The sequence below is a fragment of the Protopterus annectens genome, chromosome 2.part0 (assembly GCF_019279795.1).
Source record: "Protopterus annectens isolate FY-2018-M chromosome 2.part0, PAN1.0, whole genome shotgun sequence".
Taxonomy (NCBI): Eukaryota; Metazoa; Chordata; order Ceratodontiformes; family Protopteridae; genus Protopterus; species Protopterus annectens.
Window position 1 is genome coordinate 873,175,452 of NC_056728.1, and position 22,500 is coordinate 873,197,951.

General features: G+C 44.4%; 1 protein-coding gene across 1 annotated transcript in view; it reads right to left on the bottom strand.

Annotated features, from left to right (window-relative positions):
- The window catches only part of CCHR2.PART0H4orf54 (chromosome chr2.part0 C4orf54 homolog), a 629,686-nt gene that overhangs the window by 526,896 nt on the left and 80,290 nt on the right, over nt 1-22,500 (bottom strand).

The window sequence follows — 22,500 nt, forward strand, 5'->3', positions numbered from 1 at the left end:
CTCAATCCATTTACTGGAGAGAGAGAGAGAGAGAGATGGAGAGAGAGAGAGAGAAAACAGAAAACAGATCCAGAACCAAAACCACAACCAAACCAAAAAGAGAAACAAAGGAAGCAGGCTAAGGCCATAGCCAAGGAGAAAAAAGAATTCCTACAAGGACACCATCCACAACAGACCTCATTCCCACAACAGGTATGCAAAGTATATATGCATGTAATTGACTGCAGTACTTGGTCCATAACACTGGGGTAGATGATGTGGAATGATATATATGTGCCATCAGGTGTTGCTGTTTTAATGATGTTAAGCTGAACAACTGCTATGGACATTAGAGTCTGTCCCTGTGGGTAGTGGGCCATACCCAGCAACTGTACAGAGCAGCACCGACTGACAAGATGTAAGCCAACATAGTGTGTGTTGTGTAATGGAAAGGATGTATATTACTGTGGCCAACAGCTGGTGGTAGAAGTAATGCCATAATGATGGACACGTGGGTTCTAGAGCCCACCACTTGCAGGATACTCATGCTGAAATGCCATAGGTGTGTAAAAGGCTTACCTGCAATCTGGCCCTATATATACCCCACTAATGTTAGGCTGTGTCCATGTGTGGCACCTGTCTGTGTTGTAGCAAGGCAGAACAGTGCAGATGTGCAGGAAGGAGAGTTAGAGATTGTGGACCTGATGCCTGAATGTACCCCATATATAGGTATGTATATGTGTATATCTATATCTATATATATATATATATATATATATATATATATATATATATATATATATATATATATATATATATATATATATATATCTACATGTATATCTACAGATATACAGTTACTTATATCTAGACATATATATATATATATATATATATATATATATATATATATATATATATATAAGCACACATTTTATATATATATATATATATATATATATATATATATATATATACATCATATATATATCTACTCATATATGCCTATATCTATATATATATATATATATATATATATATGTATATATATATATATATATATATATATATATATATATATATATATCTGCATATGTCTACATATATACAAACACACACACATACAGTGCTGCATGCTATGTGTGAGGGAAGAGTACACATAGCAATACACACAGATATATACACCTGTAAGTGTGTGCAACATGGACGGTTATGTCATATGTGAACCCCTTGTTGGGACCACATTGCCCTTGTCTGTGAAGTAGGGAATGGGAATATGGGGAAGGATAGCAGGTAAATTTGTGGAGGTGGTTCGCGTTGGTAGATATAGAGAACAGCCTACAGGGGTGGTGTATGACACATGTGGTGGGTAAACACCGTGGATGGTGTGTGTCGTCTGTGATGTGGAAGCCCCACAGGCCCCCATAAGGAAACAATGGGAACAAGACCCCCACCCATTGCTACCCACAACAGCAGTCCACGGCCCTGAAGGTGCCTGGCCTGGAGGCTAAGCAGGAGGAGCATGTGGACCCTGTGAATAGGTACTGGGTGCCTCAAGGTGCTGTTGCACATCCCACAAGTGTCTGTGGATCCCCCTATGGAACAGACCCTCGACCTGACCTTGGGTGACAAGATCATGTCTGTGTGTACCCCCACGGGGGAGGGACAACATCTCCTGAGATGGTTCCACCTGAAGGTAGTGCTGGACCAGTAGATGAGGAGGCTCCAGGGTGGGTCCCACATGTGATGTGGCCTGGTAACATGGCCAGATGAGGTTGGAGAGGTGGATCTACTGGCAACTATTCCCTAAACATGCTATTGTATCATTGTTATAGAAGATATGTGGTTGTAATTGTCTACACAATCCTGGAACATGTCCAACAGCATGCATAGATATCCCCAATAACACAAAATGACAGATGTGCAGCAATCACATAGCAAGCATACCTCATGTATATATGGAACCATAGTAGCCCTGACAATGGCATGCAGGTGAAATAGTCCATAACAGGCCAGCAATGATAGTGTCCACACAGGGAACATGGCTGCAAACATATAACACAAAGTGTGGTACAATACAATATATGTCCCAATGGTAGGTAAGCTGTAGCCATACCTATTGAGTTGTGTGAACAGTTTGTTGTCACTGATATGGTGGGGGGTGACAGAGATGTGTATTAAGAACTATGATATCCTTGCTGTATGAGTTGCTCAGACCTGTTTCCATCTTTATGTCTTTCAGGCAAGATGTCCCATGGCCGTCTACCTGTGTATTCAGCAGCAGAAAATGAGGTTGTGTTGCACCACCTAATACAGCACTATCCTATTCTGTTCAGCAGGGCTGCCCATGAGCAGCAGGAGCGGACCTCCCTGCAGAATGATCTTGTCCACAGGGTCAATGATGGCCTGCATAACCGCAGTTATGAGCAGGTCCAGCATCATTGTTCTGATCCGCTTCGCAATGCCCGTCGGGGTGCTACTGCAGTCCGGGGGGGTCATGCCATCCATCCCCCCGACATGTGTTGAGGAGCTCCTCACCAGCCTCATGGCACCTGCCCGCCCGCACACCCAACAACTGGCAAAGGCCATTGTGGAGGTGGGTGCTACCCACACATCGGCTGAAGAGCAAGCAGGTAACGCCACGGGGCACATCAGTAAATCACTGTTGTGTATGCATCCGCATCTGTACAGGTAGATCATGCATATATGAGATGTCATATATATAGTTTGTTGCTGCGCAGTAGTAATAAATAGATGTGCATAAGCGGTAGTATCGTGGACTTGTACTGTTGATGTACTGTAATGCTGCACCCACCCTGTAGCAATGCCACAGATGTGGCCACTGACATTGCATCTCTCACACTCTTATGTAGGTCTCTCTGGTATACCATCAAGGTAGCAGCCTGTAGCTGGTGAGCATGGTTTATGTTGATGCTTGCCAATACACTGGGCATGTTATGGCTATGGTATATTCCATGCACACATCTAACACACCTACCCATAATGCACATGTTCATATATTGTTGCTGTTAAATGCACTGCATCACAGTGGTGACGATGATGGGGTATTGGAAGGGTATGTCAGACACCTGCAAGTTAGCTAAAATCCTGTCATTGCGAAATGTGTCCACAGGGATGAACATAATGGTGGGATACATGGCCTACAGTAGGGACATGTGTGAAACATCACCCTTATACAGTGCAACAACAGTGTATATACCAGTATTACAATGGCAACTGTTACAGATCTACACTATGGCATAACATAATACTGTGGTTCACATTATTAGCTGGGACTAGGTTGTATCACATGTTGTTCAGTGTATGGGACACTGCAAGCTGACACACATGTGTAGGCCATACTTGTCAAGCATCTGCAAAAAGGCTGAAGGTGGGGAGGGTGTGTCAGCATGACACACCAGTGCACTGCAGCAGGGATCCTAAGGATTCTAAGAATGGCTGTATCTGCACACAGATTCAGGAACTGTGGCAGACATAACCCTATGGAGTTATGTGGAGTGGGGTTGATGCATGTAGGATGTGTGTGTATGCATGTGTGTGTGTGTTTGTTTGATTGTCCATGTATGCACATGTGTAATTGTGGGGTTGTTCATACGGTAGTACTTCCCTTTGGGATCATGCAGTACATGGACATGGACTGACACATAAGACACCAGGAATACTTGTCTGATATGTAATCACAGGACAGCTGATAGTATAATAAGGTCTATAGCATGGAACATGCACTGGGAGGAAAAGTAGACACCAGGTATACCCTTAATATTGCAATAAGCAGAGAGGTGAACAACCCACATATGCAGCACTACAGATGCATTGGGGAATTACTAGCCAACACCAGGGAGTGTATCCATATATTACAGTTGTCACATAATAGGTTGATTGAGCAGCAGCTCTGGCATGTACTGAGCAATACTTATGCATGACACTCCAGTGCTTGACATTATGGAGTGAACGTAGTAGCCCCTAACATATAGGAGACATGCTCACGATGCCCGGACTTACACAGGGTGAACACTGAATGACAGCAGTGAGGCCATGTAAAACCTACTCCACTCAGATCAAGGAGGTAATAGAGTAACAGGTCTTGTGTTGTGATCACTCATCTAGGCATTTAGAAAAATGATACATTAATGAGTGGTATTATGTTACAAAGTGTGATGCAGGATGGAGAACTTATATGAATAAATGTGGGACAGTCTGTAAAATCAGGAACAGGTAGGTATTAAGGTGGAGAGAGCGTGTGTGTGTGTGTGTGTGTGTGTGTGTGTGTGTGTGTGTGTGTGTGTGTGTGTGTGTGTGTGTGTGTGTGTGTGTGTGTGTGTGTGTGTGTGTGTGTGTGTGTGTGTGTGTGTGTGTGTGTGTGTGTGTGTGTGTGTGTGTGTGTGTGCGTGTGTGTGTGTGTGTACTGTTATGCAATGCTGTATAGGTCTTAAAGTGTGTTTCTTGTTTTCCCCACAAGTGGCAAGATGGGTCAGGGTCCCTCCTGTATGCAATCTGATGTTGGTGTCCATACAGACACCAAAGATGATGATAGTACTGTTGAGGCACAGGCAGAGTTGTCAGGGGCCGAAACTGCACCATCGTTTGACATCCCCCTCTTAGCCACCCCAACCACACACACAATTATAGTGCCTATACATACCCCATCAGCAGTGGCCATAGTAGAGCGAGAGTTGGAGGTTGGTGGCAGTGCACAGGTTAGTGTGGTATCTCTGCCTATTGTGTCTGGTCACAGCAGGCATAACCAGATGTCTGACAGGGCACCACATAGGCAGATGTACCAGAGTGCTCGTGGTACTGTTGGTCATCATGCCCCTGGCAGAAGCGCTCACAACTGGTACCTCTGGGTGCATGTTTCAGACTGTCATGGGGGCACAGGCATGTATAGAACTGTACACCAGGCAGGGCCTGAGGCTGCAGAGGGCTGCTCTCACATCTGCAAGCGACAACTACCATGAACTGTCTGGTGCCCTCCGTGATTATACCAAGGTCATGGATAGACAGCTGGATGAGATGGTGGGCCTCATTGACCATGGTTTGTCCGTGCTTGAACATGTGGTGGGAATGTGGCAGGGCTGCGTGGATGTAGGCCAGCAACACTAACAGCTGGCGTTCAACTTGGACATGCTAGGACACCAAGGCACTCCTGCAGTGGCAGTACCAGCCCCAGCACTGCAGGGGGGTGCTGTCCACATCACACCACAGCAGGCCACATGCACGTGGCCCTGGCCAGTCCCAATAGAGACCTGGTTCCAGCGGACATCTGTCAACATCAGGGGAGAGTAGCACATCAATGCCTGTACCTAGACGTGCCCATGGAACCCCTGGCAGGCACAGTTTGTGTGTCTATGGCCAGAGGCAGTGAACTGCACACCCTGCCAGGTATGGTCTGCAGCTGCCCAGAAAACACCTGTATAGGGCAGCCACATGGCAGGACCACACACACTATAGGGACACACCTAGGGCAACCCCATACCTACACACACTACATCACCATGCTCAGTTCAACTAATTACACCCCTCACCCACACACATGGTGTCAAGTGTATGGTTCACCCTTGGTCTCTGCAACCAACAACACACCCTGTGCATATGATGATACCTGTGCCACATCCCTGTCATCCATAACATCGATGCAGGGACAGGCTAATATGGTTCTGATGCACACAGTGACTGTACTACAGTATACCAATGTACTGCAGTGTAACATGTTGTCAGGAGTAATGTTTAATGCATACATGTCAGGTAGTAGCTGACCAGCAATGATGCATTATAGCTGTTAGTAACACTGGGTGATTGTGGTCTCCATAATGTTATCCATTTGTGTTGTAGGTGTACATGTGTCAGCAGGAGGATGGTCTGCAGCCATATTCCACAAGGGGTATGGCACTGTGGTGACACCATGGCTGTGACATATCTGGGCTACAGTTGAATACATGTCACAGGTTTGTATAGCAGTTACTGCCTGTGCTACATGGACAGGTGACCCGCTGGGACATGTATAATCAGCAACCTGATGTACACCCATTCACATACACACACACTCTTACTTGGCAACACTGGGACTAGACCCCTTCCTAGGTATGTAGTGCTACTGACATGTCTGGCTTTCATTGCACACACCACACAGTGTTTAGGGTGAGGTGTGTTCCAGGTTACATGCAGAACACCCCCTGACATGTACAGTATAGTAATGGGGAAAGTAATGGTTATATATGGACAATACATAGTGTGACATATCATCATATACACATTAACAGACACATAACAGGCAAACACACATCCGAGACCTGGGCCTATCTGTGCTAAATAACTTGTCAGTGTGTCCAATATGTTACAAGTAGGCTGCACACAGCACATGCATAACTGAGCTGGATTGTGGTATCAGTTACCTGTATGGTTGATGGTGACAGTGGTCACCATACAGTGGTACATGGGGCATATACGGGGTGTACCATGGTGTAATGACAGTGCATACAGCACCCACATCCCACAGTGGATATTGTACTCACTGAAACCCATGATGACATTGACATACCCATCATCACACATTGACCACGACTGCGATACAACCCATTATATATCCCAACAGTGGTACTACAGAGATATAGGTTCATAGGTTCATAGGTTGGTACTGGGCTATCTGCCCGAAAGCATATATTAGCCCACCATGTTGTGTGGTATTCACCGCCCCTTTAGTAGTTCCCTAGACCCTTGTACTAGCAACTAGTACCCTTGGCCCCTATCTAGTAGTGCTGTTGGTGTGATCCCCGGTCTGAACTTTCTGTTACCCATCCACTCATCAAGGTTCCTCTTGAAGAGTGATAGTGAGTGGCTCTGTCTTATGTAGATCGGGACCCTGTTCCATAGTAAGGGAAGTCTCTGAGGAATCTATCCCTCCAGCATGTTCTATTCATTGTTGTGTTGAGGTTTATATCCCTAGAGCGTAGCTCAGTAGATTTGGTTTTGCTAAGATGGAGCATGTTCAGCAATTCTGGGTTGGACATGGCTCTGTACGTTAGACAGAGATCGCCTCTGAGAAAGCGGTATGCAACAGAGAACAGTCTAAGCTTTTTCAATCGTGCTGCATAGGGCAACTGTTTGAGGCCAGTAATCCTCTTGGTTAGGTACCTTTGTGGTCTCTCCAGCTGCTGGAGATGTCTAGCCAGATACATTCCAATTGGTGCACTGTACTCAATAATGGGTCTGATGAGGGAAGAGTAGAGGGGCACCATTACATCCTTAGATCTTGATGGGAACCCTTTTGTGATCAGATGGGTCACATAGAAGGATTTTCTAACCACTATGGCAACATGGTTATCAAAGGAAAGCACTAAAAATCTAATGCACATGCCACAGGCATAGTAGGGTGTTGCATTGTCATGCCTCGCCTATGGGCAGCAACAACGCTATCCATACTACTGTGTGGCAATGCGTATTGTAATAGGAGTATGTGGCCTTGGAATGCTGTATCCTACAGATATACAGACATGCACACATACTCACACTTGCCAGAACTCAATGGGTATCTCATGCCTATCAACCCATTTGCACAACACTGTTGTGCTGGTACTGCAAGGCTCATGTAGCCATTAGGGAGAGGAGCATAACAGGGTACATGTAATGTTGGATACAGCAGCATCTTACTATGGCAATGGGTGTTGCAGTGGTTGTGAAGACCCTCATGGTATTCCCAACTACAATTGTACTAACACACAGACACTGTTATCCTCAGTAATGCACATGTACACGTGTCAGTACTGGGATGCATCACTACAGGTGGTCATAGGTGTGTGCCTGGCTATTGTCCATGGAGAGATGGGTAGTGTGGGGGATGTGTGTACAGTGGTATCATGCAACCTGCCATGTGCCAGCAGGCAATCTATTGACAGACACCACTGTGGTGAACCTCATGGTAAGAGTGAAATGCATCAGCCAATCCTCGAGGTGCCTCCTGCAAATGGCCACTGAGGTGATCCAGTTGACATGTATGCAACATGCATTACAACACATGGTTATTGTCTGTGATGGAGACCTGTACCCAAGCATGTTCTGTTGATTGTGGTAGTGTAGTGGAGGTACCCGTAGCATGTGGTACATACAGGGTGTTGTCTCCTATATGTGCCAGTTATAACACAGCTGAGCAGACATGTCAGCATCAGTCAAGCACAGGTTGCCTGTACATATCCAAGCTGGATACCTACCATCTGTACATCTGTACAGGGATTGACAGACATCAACTTGGCAAGTAACTATGCAGTAGGATGCATATGTCGACAGATAGACATTTGACAATAATATGTATGCCATTAATACATGTTGGAAGCCCTCACTGATGTGCTGTACAGACTGTAGTCTACAGTTACATTCCACATGTCAGATCATTATCCAGTAGGGGATATATACTGTGACACAGTTCACACACCAGGGACATGACAGTGAGGCCTCAGAGTCCAGCTATACATGCAGGTGCACTTGTTGTCAGTACTACATTTAGCACTCTACTCTTGACTGCGAAAGCACTGTCAACAGAAGTACCACCGTGATACACTACATGCCAGTGTGACAACATGTAACATGGGTTACTACCCTTGTATGTAACACATTCACATGGATAACCATGCTGTACAGGTCTTATATACTTGTGTGTCCTAGACATGACACTCACATACCTTGCTACTGTAATGACAGCACACAGACACATGTATTGTACATGGCATTGCATACATTAATTACAAATGTCATTACCCTGCTATGTTATCAGACTGGGATGTGATCACTGGTTACCAGGGCTGAGCCGTGCTTAGCAGGTGCCAGTATTGCTGCAATTTAACAGCTAAGCAGATCTGTTCACTGGTAAGTGAAGCCTACATGGTGTAAGCGCCAGTAGGTTTAACCATAGCATAGCACCGCTTAGCTTTGCGCAAACTCGTGCAAACACGCTTAAAGCTGCTCAAAATTGCCTTAACCACTCTGTATCCAGCAACCCTTGTCCTGCCCACCAACAAAATAAACAGCCCTTGCAGGTATTGAACCCAGGACCCTGTACACTATAGCCACATCAGTTTACCACTACACCATGACAGCTGTGAAGACAGCTGTTGTTTTTTAAACATATCTGTCACTTCACATATTGAATAGTATTGAACAATTGCTTTGACTTCCACAATTGTGTAGTACTTGTTATTGATATTACTGTTGCATCACATATGTTGTTATATCTACATATACACATAGACACATATGGTGAGATACATCTGGGAATATATACACAACCGTGATGTTTACACATGACAGGGATATGATATATATATATATATATATATATATATATATATATATATATATATATATATATGTTGATATATATGTCTACATGTACATACACATATATATTCATACATATGTATGTTTATACATCTGTATAGTGCATTATATATATATATATATATATATATATATATATATATATATATATATATATATATATATATATATATATGGGGCCAGTTGTAGTTCTCTTTGTATATACATACACACACACACACACACACACACACATATATATATATATATATATATATATATATATATATATATATATATATATATATATATATATATATACATATACATATATATACATACACACACACACACACACACACACACACACACATATATATATATATAGATATAGATATAGATATATATATATATGCACATCCTATGTGTAGAAATATACCTATTTATGTTAATATATATGTAGATATCCATAACTATATGTGCAAATGTATCTATATATCTATATGTGTAGATGTATATTGCTGTGTATATGTATACATTTGAGTGTTTATATGTGTGTGTGTGTGTGTGTGTGTGTGTGTGTGTGTATATATATATATATATGCATGTATATATATATATATATATATATATATATATATATACATACCTACATACATATATGGATATGTACATTATATATATATATATATATATATATATATATATATATATATATATATATATATATACATATATGTTTACCCTATGTCCAAAACATGGAGTGGAGTCCTACCTCAGCACCAATAGTCCCAACCTCTTAGTGCAAAGGGATGTCATGTATGTAATGCAGGTATATATGTAGATTGTTGCTACTGTAACAGGGGTTGTCTTAACAGACATGTTGTGTGTGGGAGGTCACATCTACTTTTGACATGTCAGCCATTGACTACTGACAGACATCTTAAGGACATCATAGTACAGTACCACTGGTAGCACAGTAATGATCCTGTGGACTACAGCAGAGATATAACCAATATATGTGGACAGTCTGGCACTCTGTGGCCAGTCCAGAGGTGTACACAAATCCCCTTCGTGTGAGACAATGTGGACCACGCCTGACAATGTGGATGTTAATAGCCATGTACATGGGTAGATCACGTAAATACTGGACTAAATATGCCCACACAGTTTATGCATTCACACATGCCAATCTGTCCTGACACATAATACCTGGTGGTGCAGAGGTCACATGTCCACATACTACACAGTAGTTAGTGACATACATCTGTACAGAATCCCACTGCTTTGTCAGACATACACAACAGTTATGGTGGTCTGGCAGCAATATATCTTGCAAATAACTGGACATAACAGCGCACTGGGTAATTACACTAGGCTGCTAGGCATGTCACAAAGCACTTTGCAAACTACAGGCAGACTGCCACAACACTGGACTACATTTTGTATGGGGGAATACACATGTACTGCAATTATAGCAGGCTCTACACGCATGTCACAGCACAGAGTAACAGACACCTGTGAAATAGTGCATACCCACAACCAATCTGAACACAGTCACAGCCACATATGATACACAAGCTTAATATGACACTATATGGACTGTCTGACAAACACCATCCTCATATGTGCCACTCACACACTAGCCCTACATACACTGGGTCATGACACAGTGTGGTCCAATGCCTGTCTGTGGTATGGGACATGTGTGTGTCTGGCCCTACAGACATGTGAGCCAAAAGGGTACCATACACTGGAGGAGCAAGTAACATCAGATAGAACAGGACCAAGAACAGTGGCATCTACCACAGTCTGTGCACAGCCCAAGGTACGTATGGGCAATACACATACTGTTGACAATCACCATAAGTACACAGACTCCAGTACTGTACACACAACTGCAGAATGTCCACGTTGTGTCCTCAGAAACAACCCCTACTATACATAACATGTCTAGCAGTCTGATATCTGACTGGCTTGTTATCAGGTACAAGGTCAATAAATAATGGTGTACAGAACATATCCACCTCTTACTGCATGACATATGTACAAAGGATGACAGACTTGTGGCTGGAGCTACAAACACCAGCCAAATATTGACATGTTGCTGTGATGACCTCATACATTTACTGTCATACCAGGGTTTGTTGTGACATATGTCCTATGAGGGATATGAAGTCAGTAACTCTCATGGCTGTCACCATGTACTGACTGCAATCCTCACACTATGCTTCTGCAGTTCTCAGATAGGTGTTCTGTGAGTAACACAAGAAAGAAAAGGCTCCACACACTGCCCAGTCTGCAGATAACCCTGTAGATGGGGGTTTCCTCAAACACATAACACTGTCATGACAGGTATTACATCACGTAGACCAGCCATATCCACACACAACCTGTTAAACCGACATTACTCCAAATGCAGAAGAGCAACACTTACATTCTGTAGTCATGTCTGGCACATCCCCACCTGTCTGTTGACCTGTTTCCACAGTGTATGTTGTTAGAGGTAAATCCAAATACCATCTGTGATGCTGTTTGCCAAACACCAAATTTAGGTCCTGCTCACAGTGAATAAAAAGGCCCAACACCAACATGATGTTCCTAGATATTGGAGTGTGTTTCCATGCAATTGGCTATGGGAATGTTACCACAGCTGTTCCACATGCAATCAGCAAGAGGGGGACTGCAATTTGTGCAGAGGCCATCAGCTGATCATGAGCATCACTTACAAAACACAAGCTGCTGCCTAAGCAAAGCAGGTGTACTCCACATCCACCAGAGAGGGAGTGAAAGAGACAGACAGAGACAAACTAAGCCAGGGAGGGGGTGGGAGAGTAAAACCTAAGCATGTTTGCGTCACACACCTACCAGTACAAGGTTTCAAATCCCTTACTATGTATTGCTATCACATGTCTTTGCAGTTATTGCATGCGCCACATAGCTTACATGTTGGGGAGATGTCCAAAGGTAAATTTGATGGCGAGTGACATCTGCAACAGTGATATAGTAGTGATAAGGTAGGTGTGGTACACATGCCTATCCACATGAGCAGGTGTCAACATCAGCACAGCCACACTCTCTCAGGGACTCACACTCACTGACAACCTTGGCAGGGTCAGGAACAGACTTCCTAACTAGCTAGTATGCCACAATACAGTAATGAGCAGATATCACATGCACTACAGGGGTTATCCGGATGTTATATGGGCAAAGGGTATGTGAAGGTGTCTGACATGAGGCAGCATGTTTCTGTAGTCCAATGGGAGTTGTAGTGAGTGTGAATGTGGTCAAAAGCAGCATAACCTACACACATAGACACAGGGTGCCAGTACTGACATGCATGGGTGCATTGCTTCATGGGTGTGTAGTAGTTGACTGTGCCAGAAGGCTGTACAAGGGTAGGTGAAGGGTATACCTTGGCATCAGGCCACATGACAATGATCTGCAGTGTGGCTCAGGGGTGTAGTGTCTGGATTGGCCCACACATGTGGGTACTGAATTCACCATCCAGTCACCTGGGTTACTATTGTGTGTGGCCAGTGCTGTGCAATGCTTGCCATGTATGTGATCTATAGTCCATGACATGGATGGTGTCTGGGATGTGCACACATCCCACATGCACGTTCAGTAACATGTGGAACTGTACCTGGGATGTCTGGCCCATGTTGTGTACACTGATTATTATCATCAGATGTGCCAGTCCTGGCTTCATGTGGCGGGAACTGGTAATGGACACCTGGATGACCCTGCACCTACATTGATAGCATGATACAGGTATTCCATGGTGTCAGTGGCATCTGTCCATACAGGGCATGTGTTTCAAGCATGTTATGTCCTTTGTGGGTCACATTTGATGGCACCACAGTTGTTGCAGGCATCCAGTGGGGAACCTAGTGAAGGCTCACTGTCTGCAATTATGTGCATATTGTAGTGATGGGACAGGGTGCCATGCCCTCAGTAGTCCACTGCAATCACACCATGTTTACTATCTGTGGGAAATATGCAGGGTACAACCAACAAAGCAGTTGTTGCCTAGGCAAGTGTGTTTGTGCATGTGACATGGGTTGAGAGTTTTCTCTGGATGATATCAGGATTACTTACTTTGTTCACCAGGCCTTGATGTCACATGTAGGGGTATGGTTTGGCACCCCAGCCTCTCAGCTATTTGAAAACTGTTATCCTTGTAAGGTGGACATTGTGACATATAATAGGCCCACCATATAAGAAATTTGCAAAATCCATGAGTCCAGTTGTTACACACTCACAGCCACCTCTACACAGGATACGAATGACAAACACAGACACAGAGACATGCACACACACACACACACACACACACACACACACACACACACACACACACACACACACACACACACACACACACACACACACACACACACACACTTGCCATGTCTGGGATTAGAACTCCTACCTAACTAGTTTATCACACTACAGCATTACGCAGTTATAGGACGCGCCATGGAGATTACTGGACTACTTCTTCCCCAAAGGTGTATTTCACTGGGAATGACATCAGCAGGCTTGCCAAAGAAGGGCAATGTAGGATGTAGTGACTGTGAATGGCCTCAAAAGCATTCCTTCCTAATCAGACAAACAAACATCCACACTTGCCATGTCTGGGAATGGAACCCCAACCAAACTACTATTTCACACTATAGCATTACGCTGTTACAGGACACACCACAGAGATTACTGCACTACTCATTCCCCAAAGGTGTATTTCACTGTGAATGATATCAGCAAGCTTACCAAAGAAGGGCAATGGAGAATGTAGTGACTGTGAATGGCCTCAAAAGCATTGCTCCCTACACAGACAAACATCCACACTTGTCATGTCTGGGAATAGAACCACTACTAAACTACGATATTACACTACAGCATTAAGCAGTTATAGGACACACCATAGAGATTACTGAAGTACTCCTTCCCCAAAGGTGTATTACACTTGGAATTACATCAGCAGGCTTGTCAAAGAAGGACAATGGAGGTTGTAGTGACTATGAATGGCCTCAAAACATTGCTCCCTACACAGACAAACACACATCCACACTTGCCATGTCTGGGAATAAACCCATATCAAACTACTATATCACACTATAGCATTACGCTGTTATAGGATGCAACAAGGTGATTACTGAAATACTCTTTCACCGAAGGTGTACTTCACTGGGAATGACATCAGTAGGCTTGCCAAAGAAAGGCAATGGAGGATGTAGTGACTGTGAATGGCCTCAAAAGCATTACTCCCTAAACAAACACACACACAAACATCCACACTTGCCATGTCTGGGAATAGAATCCCTACCCAACTTTTATATCACACTACAGCATTACACTGTTATAGGATGTACCATGGAGATTACTGGGCTGCTCCTTCCCCAAAAGTGTATTTCACTGGGAATGACATCAGCAGGCTTGCCAAAGAAGGCCAATGGAGGTTGTATTGACTGTGAATACCTTCAAAAGTATTGCTCCTACCTAACCAGATTATCACACTACAGCATTTCGCAGTTACAGGATGCACCACAGGGATTATTGGGCTACTTCTTCCCCAAAGGTGTGTGTCTAAGTGAATGACATCTGCAGGCTTGACAAAGTAGTTCATTTGAATTGTAGTGAGTGTGACTAGCCAAAACAACATTGCTCCCTACACAGACAGGCACACACTGACACTCACACAGTTGCCATGTTTGGGATTCAAACTCCTACCTAACTAGTTTATCACACTACAGCATTACGTAGTTATAGGATGCGCCACAGAGATTATTCGGCTAATTCTTCCCCAAAGGTGTATGTCAAAATCAATGACATCAGCAGGCTTGCCAAAGTAGGGCATTTGAATTGTAGTGGGTGTGACTAGCCTAAGAAGAATTGTTCCCTACACAAATGCACACACAATTGCCTTGTCTGGGATTAAAGCTTCTACCTAACTAGTTTATCACACTACAGCCTTATGCAGTTATAGGACATGCCACAGAGATTACTGGGCTACTTCTTCCTCAAAGGTGTATTTCAAAGTGAATGACATCAACAGGCTTGCCTAAGTAGGGCATTTGAATTGTAGTGAGTGTGACTAGCCTAAAAAGCATTGATCGCTACACAGACACCACATCTGGGATTAGAACCCCTACCAAACTAGTATATCACACTACAGCATTATGCAGTTATAGGATGCACCACAGAGATTACTGGCCTATCCCTTCCCCAAAGGTGTATTTCACAGTGACTGACATCAGCAGGCTTGCCATAGTAGGGCTATGGGGAGGGCAGTGTGTGTGTGCATGGGCTATAACTCATTCATCTAGAGGTAGACACACCACACTCAGACACTCACAGGTTTATATTCTGCAGGTACGTGTATAGAACTGCTAGATCACTACTTCTTTGTACAGTCATGTTGCACAGTTAGCACTAGCACCACAGAGTCTATAATGCTGAGGGATACCAGTGGCTAATTTCTACAGTGAGTGACATTTACACATCATGTGATTGTAGCCATTTGGCTGTGTGCTGGGTGGGACAGGCTCATGATGGAAGGCTCTTTGTCACTGTCACTCTCTTCCACACATCTATGTATGTGTACTTTTGGCATATTATAGTGTGTTGTCCTTGGATATATGTGTGTATTCCTATCAAATGTGTGTGCAAAGCATGACTGGTGCATACTGAGGAGTGTATGCACTAACATCTGCAACTGTCAGATATGTATGGTCCACTGCTGTTGCCAGACATGTGCTTCATTTCTTTAAGTGTGTGAGCATGCCCAGTATGACCTTTCAGTATTTTGTTGTCTGACATTGCCTTCATTTCTCTGTGTGGGAGCATGCCCAGTATGCCCTTCTGTATTGAATGTGTGGATCCATTCCAGGGAGATTATACTCCATTGCAGACTTTTGTGTTCTACACCTACAGCTAGCAAGCTGTTTCTGCAGGACATCTGTAGATCAGTTGGCAATATGGGGTCAAACTGGGCAAGGGATAGTGGGTGCTGTAGGTAAATGTGCTGTGCTGCTTCTGCTGCACGGTCCTGGTGTTAGCAGAGACATTCCAACATCTGTAATGTTATACGCTGTGATGTTTTATGTCCTCAAGTACTGTCAGGTAGACATTTTTGTTTGCAGTGATGTCCTGGGGAACACAGGGTGAATGCAGCTGTGTCCAGTATTGTGGTCAAACGCCTACATATTCCTGCAAACTAATGCCATTCTGGAGGGGGAGTTGCAGACACTTGCAGCTGGGTCTGTGTAACTGGTTCAGCACCTTTGTACAGTGGTGGCAGAGGATCCCATACTTGTACATCCATCGACGTGACAGTATGGCCTTATCTTGCTGTGGCAATACCTCACAACTGTACAGATTCACACAGGTTACCCAGAGGCAGGGGTCATAAGTCAGGACATTACCCCTACTGTGGTGTATGAGCAGGTTTCTAGCCACTCATTTTTGTGTTTGCAGCCAGGGGTGTTATGTGCACACTGCTGTGTTCCAGACTTTGCACATTCCATGCTGCCCATGCTCCCACCCTCCCCCCTGTTATTCTATCCTCTTCTATACATTATGCAAACATTCTCTGATATTTTCCCTATGGTTATCACCTCATCACAGCAGTGTATTGGTGATGGTCCATAGTTCATGCGGTGGGACATGGTGGACATGCTACTGTGTTTTGTCCACATAGCCTTGCATATGGGTTCTGTGTACTGTGTTATGTTGTTATTTGGGAGTCCATGACATAACATACATTGGCAGTACGGGTGAGACGCAGGCTTTTGGCAGAGGACTGTAGGCCATTTGTTAGTGATGCAGGCCAGGTGTAGCAGTCCGTTGCATTCTGTCAGTGCTACAGTACCAGACTGCCATACAGTATATTCCCCTGGGGTGATGGGGTAGGTGTGCTAAGTGTTCATGCCAATACTTTCTGTCAGTATTGATCAGGTGGTGTGGATGCTGGCAGGGTACTGCTTACAGCTAGGGACACACCTGCATGGGACACCTGCACTGCATGCTGCATTCTTTCTCTATTGCCATACACAGGTGTGGGTCATATTGTACCCATTCCCAACAGCAGGGATAATACCGGAGTGGCACCTGTGGGTGGTGGTTTGGTGAGCTGGGTGCATGTGTGCTATGGACACTACTTGCACCTGACTCACAGATATGCTTGGGGCATTCCACTTATGCTGGCTTGTGCAGGGACATCAGGTGTTTCTCAATACATCATTCCTATGACCTTTGTGATCTGCAAGTATTTGGCCAGTCGACATCGGTATTCCCTATTACAAGCCCAGATAATGTGATGCAAACCTGTATGTACAATTCCAAGGGTGTGTCCATTTCATGGTTACACATTATACACTGTCTGTCTGGGGTACTTTCCTCTGTGTACTGCTTCTATATCTGGCCCAACAGTCATGCCATGTCCATCTTTCAGATGGTGACACATATTACCTCCATACATTTACAATGGCTTACTGCTAGAATGTGTTATATGGGGGAGCATTGTGTTTGGCACTGCAGTTGTGAGAACTTGGCCCTATCATTGCCAGTACTGGGAAATGGCCACCAGATCAAACCTCACCATGCATACATACTGACCACTCTTACACAATATGAAGCACACACCAACCTAACACACGCATACCTGCATATTGTACAAATGCTACACTCTATCCTGCTACCTTGGCCACCTCAGGTCATCTGTGCTCCACTGGTATTATTATACCTTCACATACATTTTACTAGATTTCTACATCAGATTGGAGGGGGGTCTCACCTGTTACTACATTTCTACATAGGATTGGGGGGCACACCTGACTGTTACAACGCCTTTACATCAGATGGGGTGGCACACCAGACTGTTACTACATTTCTACATAGGATTGGGGGGCCCACCTGACTGTTTCTACATTTTTACATAGGATTGGGGGGCACACCTGAATGTTTCTACATTTCTACATAGGATTAGGGGGAGCCCATCTGACTGTTTCTACATTTCTACATAGGATTTGGGGGTCACACCTGACTGTTTTTACATTTCTACATAGGATTGGGGAGCACACCTGACTGTTTCTACATTTCTACATAGGTTTGGGGGGCACACTTGACTGTTTCTACATTTCTACATAGGACTGGGGGGCACACCTGACTGTTTCTACATTTCTACATAAGATTGTGGGGGGCACACCTGACTGTTTCTACACTTCTACATAGGATTGGGGGCACACCTGACTGTTACAATGTGTCTACAATGGATTGGGGGGGCACACCAGACTGTTGCTACATTTCTACATAGGATTGTTGGGGGGCACACCTGACTGTTTCTACATTTCTACATAGGATTGGGGGGCACACCTGAATGTTTCTACATTTCTACATAGGATTAGGGGGAGCACATCTGACTGTTTCTACATTTCTACACAGGATTTAGGGGGCACACCTAACTGTTTCTACATAGGATTGGGGGCACACCTGACTGTTTCTACATTTCTACATAGGTTTGGGGGGCACACTTGACTGTTTCTACATTTCTACATAGGATTGTGGGGAGCACACCTGACTGTTTCTACACTTCTACATAGGATTGGAGGCACACCTGACTGTTACAATGTGTTTACAATGGATTGGGGGGGGGCACACCAGACTGTTACTACATTTCTACATAGGATGGTGGGGCACACCTGACTGTTACTACATTTCTGCATAGGATTGTGGGGCACACCTGACACTTGTACACATTTGCTATGACTGTAGTGGTATGTCAGGTACTCCATTTCATTCTGTATTCTAACCTATCATGCTTTTTACAGGCATATCAGTGTACTACAGGTCTTAAGTTTGATTGACCTACATATCAGTTTCTGACTTCTTAAACATCCCACTGCCTGACCTAATGTAGTCTCTCTGTGTAGGCCTGGGGGGGTGGGGGTTACCCATAGCCATCATTCAGAGGCCTTGGCACAGCCTTTGTTTGTGTTTATCTACACCTGTCCTGCTGGCTGAGACTGTTGTTGGGTAAGTGAACCTCCCTGACTGGCATGTGTGTGTCATATGGACACACATGTGGCCCAGCACATTTCCTGCAGTGGGTTTTATCGGGTCTATATTGGAACATCGAATGTTTAACAGTTCGAATCACTAAAGGTCGACCCTTAGTGATCGAACTGTTAAAACATCGAATGTTCCAAAAAAAAATTAAAACAAAACAAAACAAAAAAAAACTAAATGATGTAAGCAGGGGGCAAGCCCCCCTGCACCCCACACCCTCTGCTACTTAAATATACCAACTCCGAGGCCGTACTACATTGAAGTAAATGGAAATCTCCCCTTATGGAGATTTTCATTTACTTCTTCGATATTCTGCAGTTTCGCTATTCTAGTGCCGACAATGTCCAATTCGACATTGTCGGCTTTCGAGAATTTAATATAGACCCGGTTTTGTCACCATGTGTAGTACTGGCTATTATGGTGACACCAGTATTTGTTACAGATCTCATGCTGTCGCTATAGGTGTCTACTATCTGCTGGCATCCCATTCAGCCACCTGATTCCCTTGCATGCTCACATCCATACCATAGATACAAGTAACAACCCATACTACTCCATTCGGCAGTTGGTAAGGAGAGTGACTTCCCTTGTGGGTGTGCCGGTATTGAGCATGGTGCTGGAAGGCTGCCTATGTCACATGCACATAGTACACTCCCTACACATGGTTGAGCACAGGTAGTGTCATGTTTCCTTTTACTGTATGTGCAATTCCGAGAGAGGTGTTATTCACTGGGTCCCTACTGTGTCAGTGTATGTGCTATGCATTGTCTCTTTGCCAAGGCCAGGGCATACTGGGCATGCCTCCTTCTGCCTACTGGGGCAGGCTCAGGTTGTTCCTCCTCTAGGTCACTCTGTGACTGTTCAGGCCTTGGCAATGGTGGGGGGCTGTGTGGCCCTGCCCCAAACTGTTCCTGATGCAGCTGTTTCCACAGGATCATATTGTGCAGCATGGCACATATGATGACAATTTGAGTACATGCAGCTGGTGAGTACTGCAAGGCTCCACCAGATGTGTCCAGGCACCGTAACTGTGACTTGAGCATCCCAAACCCACACTCTATTATAATTCTAGTCTGTGCGTGTGCCTTATTTTCGAGTTCTTGTTCAGGTTTGTGTGCATTTCTGATGGGTGTCATCAGCCATGGCTCCAGTGCATAACCAGCATCCCCCACTAGGTGACTGTAAGGGATGTCCCTATTGGCAAATCTCTGGTACAGCTGTGTCAGATGCCAGATGTTGGAATTGTGATAACTTCCAGGGCAGCCAGCACACACATTCATTATAATGCCCTTGGCATCGCACACGACTTGGAAGTTGATGGAGGGGAAGCCTTTGTGGTTGATGTAGACCCTACCCTGCTCATTGGGTGGTGCTTTGATGCATAAGTGTGTGCAGTTTATAGCACCCACTACCTCAGGGTATTCTGCTATTTGGTGGAAGAGACACATATTGCTGTCCAATGCCTCGTGGGTGTTAGGGAAATATATGTACTCACCGGCATGTGCTGACATGGCATTCAGGAACTGGTGGAGTACCCTGGATGCTGATGCCTGTGAGATACCCATGATATCCCCAGTTGGCCTTTGGAAGGTACCTGTGGCTAGTATTCTTAGGCCTATACATACCTTGGTATCCACTGGGATGGGTTCCCCTCTGTTAGTTCTGTGTATCAGGCGTGGCTGGCACAGCTCAGCAATTTGCTGTAGGAGGTCCCTGTCCAGTCTATAGTGCTCCACTATCTCCAGTTCATGTAGCCCCTGGTAGGTTACCCTAGGTCTGTACACTCTTCTCCATCTCCTCACTGTGGGTTGGTCGACAGCATTCTCATCTTCACCACCCTCAGCCTCTTTGAAATGTTGATGTATGATAGCTACTGCAGCCCCTATCATTTTGTTGTTTTTGTTTGTTACAATTTCCCCGCTTGTATACACCGGTGGTGTAGAGTATGTGGGAAAAAACAGAGGGAAATGTGTTTGCATAGTTTACAGTAGGGTTCTGGGCTGGGCTGGTCTGCTGCCTGTGTAATTGGCTGATTCTGATACATTTCACCTGCCAGCTATGCTAGTTCTCCTTGATTACCTTCCCATTACTGTTTTCCCTGCCCATTACCTTCCTGTTTAAGCATATGGGGGCGTGCCGTGCAAACACAGTGCACAAAAATGTTCTTTCCTGGTTTTCTTTTTTTTTCCTTTAAAACCCGGTGCGCAGAGCGCACACTTACTTAGGCAATGTAAAGAGCGCTAGGCAGCCTCAGACACACACCCTTGCTTAGCACTGCTAAGCTAAGGGCAAACCGAAGCCACAGTTCTTTAATCTGCTTACAGTATGCCTGACACCCCCCATGATGTCAGCTAACTCCTAGGCTTGGGGTGCTGACTAGCATTGAGGGGAAATCTGGGATTCAGTATCATTCCCCTCATTTGCATAGGATTGCCTGCTGATGCATAGTTACAGGTCCCACACTGAGTCTCCCCCCTTAGCAACCACTATTCACTGGCCATGCTAATTTCTGCCTGCCATTGAGTATAATGGCAAAATAGTGATTTTGGTTAGAATGCTTATTTCAGGTTAATTTTTTTTTTTCGCCCGATCCAGTTTGCGCGCTGCTGCCCTACGCTTAAACAGCTGAAATCGGCTAAAAAAAAAGAAAACTTTTTTTTAACTGTTTTCCATGCCATTGCATGTTAAATACACCCTTTAATTGGAGCTGTCTTAGCTCCATTTTGTAGTTTGCAGAAATGTACTCGGTTACTAGCCGAGTACATTTCTACACTAGTCCTGCACGACCAGCTGTCAGCTTCCTGGATCACAAATTCACCTCATTTGCATGGTTTTCACCTGCAAATGGGGTAATTTGCATACAGGAGCTGCATCCAAGCAGGAATAGTGCAGGAGCAGTCATGCACATCCCTGCAGCTTATTCTTGGATCGCACGGCAGACACGTTGCCTCCTGGAGCTCCTGCACTGTTCCTGCACACCGTGCAGGGCTTGCTGAATCCGGGACACACACACACATAAATAAATATATATATATATATATATATATATATATATATATATATATATATATATATACACACACACACACACACACACACACACATATATATATATATATATATATA